This window comes from Rattus norvegicus, chromosome 17 (assembly GCF_036323735.1).
Source record: "Rattus norvegicus strain BN/NHsdMcwi chromosome 17, GRCr8, whole genome shotgun sequence".
Lineage (NCBI taxonomy): Eukaryota > Metazoa > Chordata > Mammalia > Rodentia > Muridae > Rattus > Rattus norvegicus.
This window is the reverse complement of record NC_086035.1, coordinates 48,910,464-48,920,541: the sequence shown is the minus strand read 5'-3', so window position 1 is coordinate 48,920,541 and position 10,078 is coordinate 48,910,464. Positions and strand designations below refer to the sequence as shown.

The 10,078-nt window shown below is 41.4% G+C and overlaps 1 pseudogene; it reads right to left on the bottom strand.

The window, feature by feature from the left end:
• Positions 1-7,861: 7,861 nt before the first annotated feature.
• Fus-ps3 (FUS RNA binding protein, pseudogene 3) lies at positions 7,862-9,850 on the bottom strand (annotated as a pseudogene).
• Between the last annotated feature and the right edge of the window lie 228 nt (positions 9,851-10,078).

Genomic DNA, 10,078 nt, shown 5'->3' with positions numbered 1-10,078 from the left:
GGTGGGTCCTCAGGAAAACAAGGGCCACAGCAGAATACTCTGCCCTGTGCTGTGACACAGAGAGAGGATCAGAAATTTACCCTGGTGCAATCTGTTTCCCTCTTTTTTTTTTCATCTTTATTAACTTGAGTATTTCTTATTTACATTTCGATTGTTATCCCCTTTCCCTTTTTCCAGGCCAACATCCCTCTGACCTCTCCATCTCCCCTTCTCTATGGGTGTTCCCCTCCCCATCCTCCCCACATTACTGCCCTCCCCCCAACAATCACGTTCACTGGGGGTTCAGTCGTGGCAGGAACAAGGGTTTCCCCTTCCACTGGTGCTCTTACTAGGCTATTCATTGCTACGTATGAGGTTGGAGCCCAGGGTCAGTCCATGTATAGTCTTTGAGTAGTGGCTTAGTCCCTGGAAGCTCTGGTTGGTTGGCTTGTTGTTCATATGGGGTCTCAAGCCCCTTCAAGCTCTTTCAGTACTTTCTAAGATTCTTTCTATGGGGGTGCCATTCTCAGTTGTGGTTTAATGATGTCATTCGCCCATATATTTGCTGTATTCTGGCTGGGTCTCTCAGGAGAGATCTACATCCGGTTCCTGTCTGACTGCACTTCTTTGCTTCATCCATCTTATCTAGTTTGGAGGCTGTATATGTATAGGTATATGTGGGGCGGGCTCTGAATGGCTGTTCCTTCTGCCTCTGTTCTAACTTTGCCTCCCTATTTCCTCCCAAAGGTATTCTTGTTCCCCTTTTAAAGAAGGAGTGAAGCATTCACATTTTGATCATCCGTCTTGAGTTTCATGTGTTCTATGCATCTAGGGTATTTCAAGCATTTGGGCTAATATCCACTTAACAATGAGAACATACCATGTGTGTTTTTCTGTGATTGGGTTACCTCATTCAGGATGATATTTCCCAGTTCCATCCATTTGCCTATGAATGTCATAAAGTCATTGTTTTTGATAGCTGAGTAATATTCCATTGTGTAGATGTACCACATTTTCTGTATCCATTCCTCTGTTGAAGGGCATTTGGGTTCTTTACAGCTTCTGGCTATTATAAATAAGGCTGCTATGAACATAGTGGAGCATGTGTTTTTGTTATATGTTGGGGCATCTTTTGGGTATAGTTGAGTCCTCAGGTAGTGCAATGTCCAATTTTCTGAGGAACCTCCAGACTGATTTCTGATAGCAGTCTGCAATCCCACCAAAAATGGAGGAGTGTTCCTCTTTCTCCACATCCTCGCCAGCATCTGCTATCACCTGAGTTTTTGATCTTAGCCATTCTCACTGGTGTGAGGTGAAATCTCAGGGTTGTTATGATTTGCATTTCCCTTATGACTAAAGATGTTGAACATTTCTTTAGGTGCTTCTCAACTGTTTGACATTCCTCAGCTGTGAATTCTTTGTTTAGCTCTGAACCCCATTTTTAATAGGGTTATTTGTCTCCCTGCAGTCTAACTTTTTGAGTTCTTTGTGTATTTTGGATATAAGCCGTCTATCAGTTGTAGAATTAATAAAGATCTTTTCCCAATCTGTTGGTTGCCATTTTGTCCTAATGACAGTGTCCTTTGCTGTCCACAAGCTTTGCAGTTTTATGAGATCCCATTTGTCGATTCTTAATCTTAGAGCATAAGCCATTGGTGTTTTCGTCAGGAAATCTTCTCCAGTGCCCATGTGTTCGAGATGCTTCCCACTTTTTCTTCTATTAGTTTGAGTGTATCTTGTTTGATGTGGAGGTCCTTGATCCACTTGCACTTAAGCTTTCTACAGGGTGATAAGCATTGATTGATCTGCATTCTTCGACATGCTCACCTCCAGTTGAACCAGCACCACTTGCTGAAAATACTATCTTTTTTCCATTGGATGGTTTTGGCTGCTTTGTGAAAAATCAAGTGACCATAGGTGTGTGGGTTCATTTCTGGGTCTTCAATTCTATTCCACTGGTCTATCTGTCTGTTTCTGTACCAATACCGTGCAGTTTTTATCGCTATTGCTCTGTGATACTGCTTGAGTTAAGGGATAGTGATTCCCCCAGAATTCCTTTTATTGTTGAGGATAGTTTTAGTTATCCTGGGTTTTTTGTTATTCTAGATGAATTTGCAAATTGTTCTGCCTAACTCTATGAAGAATTGGATTAGTATTTTGATGGGGTTTGCATTGAATCTGTAGATTGCTTTTGGTAAAGTGGCCACTTTTACTATATTAATCCTGCCAATCCATGAGCATGGGAGATCTTTCCATCTTCTGAGATCTTCTTCAATTTCTTTCTTCAGAGGCTTGAAGTTCTTATCATACAGATCTTTTACTTGCTTGGTTAAAGTCACACCAAGGTATTTTATATTATTTGGGACTACTATGAAGGGTGTAGTTTCCCTAATTTCTTTCTTGGCTTGTTTCTCTTTTGTGTAGAGGAAGGCTACTGATTTATTTGAGTTAATTTTATACCCAGCCACTTTGCTGAAGGTGATTATCACGTTTAGTAGTTCTCTGGTGGAACTTTTGGGATCACTTAAATATACTATTATATCATCTGCAAATAGTGATATTTTGACTTCTTCTTTTCCAATCTGTATCCCCTTGATCTCCCTTTGTTGTCTGATTGCTCTGGCTAGAACTTCTAGAACTATATTGAAAAGTAGGGAGTGGGCAGTCTTGTCTAGTCCATGATTTTAGTGTGATTGCTTCAAGTTTCCCTCCATTTAGTTTAATGTTAGCGACTGGTTTGCTGTATATGGCTTTTACTATGTTTAGGTATGGGCCTTGAATTCCTATTCTTTCCAGGACTTTTATCGTGAAGGGGTGTTGAATTTTGTCAAATGCTTTCTCAGCATCTAATGAAATGATCATGTGGTTCTGTTCTTTCAGTTTGTTTATATAATGGATCACGTTGATGGTTTTCCGTATATTAAACCATCCCTGCATGCCTGGGATGAAGCCTACTTGATCATGGTGGATGATTGTTTTGATATGCTCTTGAATTCGGTTTGCCAGAATTTTATTGAGTATTTTTGCGTCGATATTCATAAGGGAAATTGGTCTGAAGTTCTCTTTCTTTGTTGGGTCTTTGTGTGGTTTAGGTATAAGAGTAATTGTGGCTTCGTAGAAGGAATTCGGTAGGGCTCCATCTGTTTCAATTTTGTGGAATAGTTTGGATAATATTGGTATGAGGTCTTCTATGAAGGTTTGATAGAATTCTGCACTAAACCCGTCTGGACCTGGGCTCTTTTTGGTTGGGAGACCTTTAATGACTGCTTCTATTTCCTTAGGAGTTATGGGGTTGTTTAACTGGTTTATCTGTTCCTGATTTAACTTCGATACCTGGTATCTGTCTAGGAAATTGTCCATTTCCTGAAGATTTTCAAATTTTGTTGAATATAGGTTTTTATAGTAAGATCTGATGATTTTTTGAATTTCCTCTGAATCTGTAGTTATGTCTCCCTTTTCATTTCTGATTTTGTTAATTTGGACATACTCTCTGTGTCCTCTCGTTAGTCTGGCTAAGGGTTTATCTATCTTGTTGATTTTCTCAAAGAACCAACTTTTGGTTCTGTTGATTCTTTCTATGGTCCTTTTTGTTTCTACTTGGTTGATTTCAGCTCTGAGTTTGATTATTTCCTGACTTCTACTCCTCCTGGGTGTATTTGCTTCTTTTTGTTCTAGAGCTTTTAGGTGTGCTGTCAAGCTGCTGACATATGCTGTTTCCTGTTTCTTTCTGCAGGCACTCAGCGCTATGAGTTTTCCTCTTAGCACAGCTTTCATTGTGTCCCATAAGTTTGAGTATGTTGTATCTTCATTTTCATTAAATTCTAAAAAGTTTTTAATTTCTTTCTTTATTTCTTCCTTGACCAGGTTATCATTGAGTAGAGCATTGTTCAATTTCCACGTATATGTGGGCATTCTTCCCTTATTGTTATTGAAGACCAGTTTTAGGCCGTGGTGGTCCGATAGCACGCATGGGATTATTTCTATCTTTCTGTACCTGTTGAGGCCCGTTTTTTGACCAATTATATCGTCAATTTTGGAGAAAGTACCATGAGGAGCTGAGAAGAAGGTATATCCTTTTGCTTTAGGATAGAATGTTCTATAAATATCCGTTAAGTCCATTTGGCTCATGACTTCTCTTAGTCTGTCTACATCTCTGTTCAATTTCTGTTTCCATGATCTGTCCATTGATGAGAGTGGGGTGTTGAAATCTCCCACTATTATTGTGTGAGGTGCAATGTGTGTTTTGAGCTTTAGTAAGGTTTCTTTTACGTATGTAGGTGCCCTTGTATTTGGGGCATAGATATTTAGCATTGAGAGTTCATCTTGGTGGATTTTTCCTTTGATGAATATGAAGTGTCCTTCCTTATCTTTTTTGATGACTTTTAGTTGGAAATTGATTTTATTTGATATTAGAATGGCTACTCCAGCTTGCTTCTTCTGACCATTTGCTTGGAAAGTTGTTTTCCAGCCTTTCACTCTGAGGTAGTGTCTGTCTTTGTCTCTGAGGTGTGTTTCCTGTAGGCAGCAGAATGCAGGGTCCTCGTTGCGTATCCAGTTTGTTAATCTATGTCTTTTTATTGGGGAGTTGAGGCCATTGATGTTGAGAGATATTAAGGAATAGTGATTATTGCTTCCCGTTATATTCATATTTGGATGTGAGGTTATGTTTGTGTGCTTTCATTCTCTTTGTTTTGTTGCCAAGACGATTAGTTTCTTGCTTCTTCCAGGGTATAGCTTGCCTCCTTATGTTGGGCTTTACCATTTATTATCCTTTGTAGTGCTGGATTTGTAGAAAGATATTGTGTAAATTTGGTTTTGTCATGGAATATCTTGGTTTCTCCATCAATGTTAATTGAGAGTTTTGCTGGATACAGTAACCTGGGCTGGCATTTGTGTTCCCTTAGGGTCTGTATGACATCAGTCCAGGATCTTCTGGCCTTCATAGTTTCTGGCGAGAAGTCTGGTGTGATTCTGATAGGTCTCCCTTTATATGTTACTTGACCTTTTTCCCTTACTGCTTTTAATATTCTTTCTTTATTTTGTGCGTTTGGTGTTTTGACAATTATGTGACGGGAGGTGTTTCTTTTCTGGTCCAATCTATTTGGAGTTCTGTAGGCTTCTTGTATGTCTATGGGTATCTCTTTTTTTAGGTTAGGGAAGTTTTCTTCTATGATTTTGTTGAAGATATTTACTGGTCCTTTGAGCTGGGAGTCTTCACTCTCTTCTATACCTATTATCCTTAGGTTTGATCTTCTCATTGAGTCCTGGATTTCCTGTATGTTTTGGACCAGTAGCTTTTTCCGCTTTACATTATCTTTGACAGTTGAGTCAATGATTTCTATGGAATCTTCTGCTCCTGAGATTCTCTCTTCCATCTCTTGTATTCTGTTGGTGAAGCTTGTATCTACAGCTCCTTGTCTCTTCTTTTGGTTTTCTATATCCAGGGTTGTTTCCATGTGTTCTTTCTTGATTGCTTCTATTTCCATTTTTAATTCCTTCAACTGTTTGATTGTGTTTTCCTGGAATTCTTTCAGGGATTTTTGCGATTCCTCTCTGTAGGCTTTTACTTGTTTATTAATGTTTTCCTGTGCTTCCCTAAGTGTGTTCATGTCTTTCTTGAAGTCCTCCAGCATCATGATCAAATATGATTTTGAAACTAGATCTTGCTTTTCTGGTGTGTTTGGACATTCCATGTTTGTTTTGGTGGGAGAATTGGGCTCCGATGATGGCATGTAGTCTTGGTTTCTGTTGCTTGGGTTCCTGCGCTTGCCTCTCGCCATCAGATTATCTCTAGTGTTACTTTGTTCTGCTATTTCTGACAGTGGCTAGACTGTCCTATAAGCCTGGGTGTCAGGAGTGCTGTAGACCTGTTTTCCTCTCTTTCAGTCAGTTATGGGGACAGAGTGTTCTGCTTTCGGGCGTGTAGTTTTTCCTCTCTACAGGTCTTCAGCTGTTCCTGTGGGCCTGTGTCTTGAGTTCACCAGGCAGCTTTCTTGCAGCAGAAAATTTGGTCTTACCTGTGGTCCCGAGGCTCAGGTTTGCTCGTGGGGTGCTGCCCAGGGGCTCTCTGCAGCGGCAGCAACCAGGAAGACCTGTGCCGCCCCTTCCGGGAGCTTCAGTGCACCAGGGTTCCAGATGGTCTTTGGCTTTTTCCTCTGGCGTCCGAGATGTGTGTGCAGGGAGCAGTCTCTTCTGGTTTCCCAGGCTTGTCTGCCTCTCTGAAGGTTTAGCTCTCCCTCCCACGGGATTCAGGTGCAGAGAACTGTTTATCCGGTCTGTTTCCTTCAGGGTCCGGCGGTGTCTCTGGCAGGGGTCCTGCCACTCCCCCACGGGAGCCCAGAGGCCTTATACAGTTTCCTCTTGGGCCAGGGATGTGGGCAGGGGTGAGCAGTGTTGGTGGTCTCTTTCGCTCTGCAGCCTCAGGAGTGCCCACCTGACCAGGCGGTTGGGTCTCTCTCTCACCGGGTCTGGGAGCAGAGAGCTGCTGCGGGCCGGGATCCGCGGGTGTGGGACTTCCGGTAAACACAGAACGTGCCCGGTCCTAGAGAAATTCTGCTTCCGTGTGTCCCAAGCTCACCAGGCAGCTTTCTTGCAGCAGAAAATTTGGTCTTACCTGTGGTCCCGAGGCTCAGGTTCGCTCGTGGGGTGCTGCCCAGGGGCTCTCTGCAGCGGCAGCAACCAGGAAGACCTCAATTCCATTTATTTTCAAAGAGAATGCTGGGTTGTTTTACATGGCAATACTAAAGAGTCTAGCCTACACATATGCATGCGCGCGGGGACACACACACACACACACACACACACACACACAGGTTTGCCAGGGTTTTCCTATGGCTATAACAATTTTGGGTGTTTGGTTGCCATGTTCTGTTTTACCTTATTTCTGGGACATGTTATTTGACATGTAGAGTAGGTGCCTGCTATTTTTCCATGGTAAATTCTACTCTTGTTCATTAAAACAATAAACGTCCTTATTTAATGTGTTTGCACACGATTACACATATTTCTACCCATAGCCTTTTGCATATGTGTACTTAATCTCTGGCTCACTATTTTATTAAAAACTTTCTGGTTATCTGCTATTAGATGTGTTCCTTGTATTAAAAAGCATATGATCTGATGCCCTTTGTGATTGAGTGATTGAGAATGTCATCTGCACTCTGCCTGTGACCTCCTTCTTATCCTCTCCAATGCAGGTAACTTTTTCTTTTTCCATAATAGTAGATGCTTCTGATTCTTAATGCATATTTATACATTTATGTTCCATATTTTTATTTTAGCCTTGTCAAAATTAAAATTCTTTCTTTTGCAAATTAACTTCTGCTTCTAGCTTATGAATTTCAATGTCTATGTCTATTACTCATTTTCTTGTTAAAAAGTGTGAGCCATACATCTTTATTTTTTATGAAATATCTTTTTGTGTTTTGACTAAGGTGATTTTTTTAAGTGAGAGCCAGAGATATGGTTACAATTACAGTACTCTCACCCCCCACACACACCAAAATAACAAAAACAAGCAAAACATAGGAAAGTTATAAAATAACAAAGGCAACACTGAGTATATGAAGAAGACCTGTCCCAGAACAGCAGGAGCCAAATTAATATGGTTTCTTCCTCTGCCCTGTTTGTGCTCACCTCAGGAGACCATCTTACCAAGGCAAAGAAGCCTATGTTTCCATCACCATGCACCTCTCAGAAGCCCCACCATCCTTGATTTAGCCTTGGTAGCCACCCTGATCATATCGTCTTTTGCTACATCAACCATCTCCATAGCTAGGAGATAGGAGACCTTCCTGTTTCTCCTTTCTTGGCCATCTAGGTTATAGCCTTTTTCAGGTTGCAGTCATCTCAGTTCATGTACTCACACAGAAGATTTGGACACTTACAGGACCCAGTTTGTCACGTCTGCCACTTCCAGTAAAGAATCCTCACCAGCCACTGTCACCACTTTGCCACCTCCTCTACGGCCTCCACAGAAAATAGGTCTGCCTTGCTCGCAGCCTTCATAAACAATTACACCACCTTGATTAATATCTGCTCCACAGATAGGAGATGAAACCTTGACAGGGTTCCCAGAGAATTCTTTACCATCAAACTACTTGATAACCCCTTTAGCAAAAAGTAGGTCATCAAATACAATTGTTGCCTCACCTGCAAGCATGCCAGTTTCTCTGTATGTATGCAAATTAACCATAGGCTTTCCAGTTTGTGTTTTTTAAATTGTCCTAATAACTCCAATCTGTTGGAAGCTATCGACCATAGACTCAACTGTAATATTCTCACCCAAGCCTTGCAGAAAGATGGCATTGTTGTCTGCATTATCTTCTTCAGAACTGTGATGTGATCCTTGATACAGAGGCCCACCAGACCTATTGAATACACCATGGTTACTTCTGTTCATGCTGCCTCCGCCTCCGCCTCCGCCTCCGCCTCCGCCTCCGCCTCCGCCTCCGCCTCCGCCTCCGCCTCCGCCTCCGCCTCCGCCTCCGCCTCCGCCTCCGCCTCCGCCTCCGCCTCCGCCTCCGCCTCCGCCTCCGCCTCCGCCTCCGCCTCCGCTTCCACAGCCTTTGGAGACTTAGCTACCACAGCTGTGGTTGTAACCACCTCCATCACCCCTATCCTCAGCCCTTCACTGTCCTGCTGGTTCCCCCTTTAGCCACCTCCTATTATTACTTTGGTCTTCATTGCCATAACTAGTACCACCACCACCCCAGTTGTCTCCATTACTTTCTTCCGCTCCCACTCTTGTACTGATTCTGCACTCCATAGCCCTAAAGCAGGTTCTAGACACTTTGCTGCTGTCCATAGCTTGTTGCTATCCAGAATGTTCCTGTCAGATTCTTGGCTATTGCTTCCACTGTGGGGCTGCCCACAGACCCTGCTCTAAGAACTGCCACCAGTTAACTTTTCCAAGATGCAGCTAGGAGCTGGCTGGCTGTTGGTCATAGGCAGGGTATGAGGACTGCTGCTCTGCCTATAAGAGTAAGGAACTCAGGCTGCTGCCATAACCTCCAGTGGAATCATGCTCCAGGAAGCTGACTATTATAGCCTGTGTTTTGTGTTTGTCCATAGGAAGAACCATAGATGCTCTGATTGGTGATAACTACTGTAACTCTACTTGTCATAGGGCTGATTGCTCTGTTAGGAATAGCCCTGCCCAGGCCTGTAACTCTACTTGTCATAGGGCTGATTGCTCTGTTAGGAATAGCCCTGCCCAGGCTGAATAGGATAGAATGCATAGTGTTTATCTACTTGCTGGTATAATTTTTTGAAGCCACAGTGGCACACACATGCTCAACCTGCCATTCTACAAAATCCAGATGACTGAGAGCTGAGCTATGAAGCATCTTTGCTATAACTTAGGAACTTTCTCTTTAGATGTGAGATCTATGCTTGTGGTGATAACTACCCTCTCAATCATTCTTATCTGTGGTTTTAATTTCTCACTTGATTCCATTGCTTAGTGATTTTTTTTATTTGCAAAAAATTGTTTTAAAAGCCAGTATGTTGACAATATGCCATTTTTGAGAACTTTGGTTGATATAACACTTTTGGAATTATTGAAACATGACATATAGTCTAAGAAATTGGTTTTTGAAAATATATTTTGGGTGATTTTAATAATTGTAACTCACAACGGTTAGCTAGCTTGAAATACAATGTTATTAATAATATTAATTTTTAAAATCCATCCTAATTTACTTTTCTGTATCAAAGTATACTATTAGATGCTTTATTTTAAATCAACTTCTGTTTCTAATAGGTTCTTCAATGTTTTAATACTGTGTGATTTTCTGTGGATGGATTCAGCATCATTTAAGACTACTTTGTATTTATTGTAGTTGTCTGAAAATATGAAGCCACACTTCATCCCACTTGGTACTTCTCTTTATTTCAGCTTTATTGATGATATTGTTATCATTGTCATTCTTATTCTGTTCTGTGTTTAGTGTATCTTCTTCAGCCTCATTGCTGTTTCCTTGCTTTTTAGTTTTGTTTCCTTCCACCTTATTATTTTTTAACTTTTCTGAATTTTAGTTGAGTTTCTGGAAAATAATCACCTATAAATGTGGTTTACTTAGTTAAGATGTATTTTTCA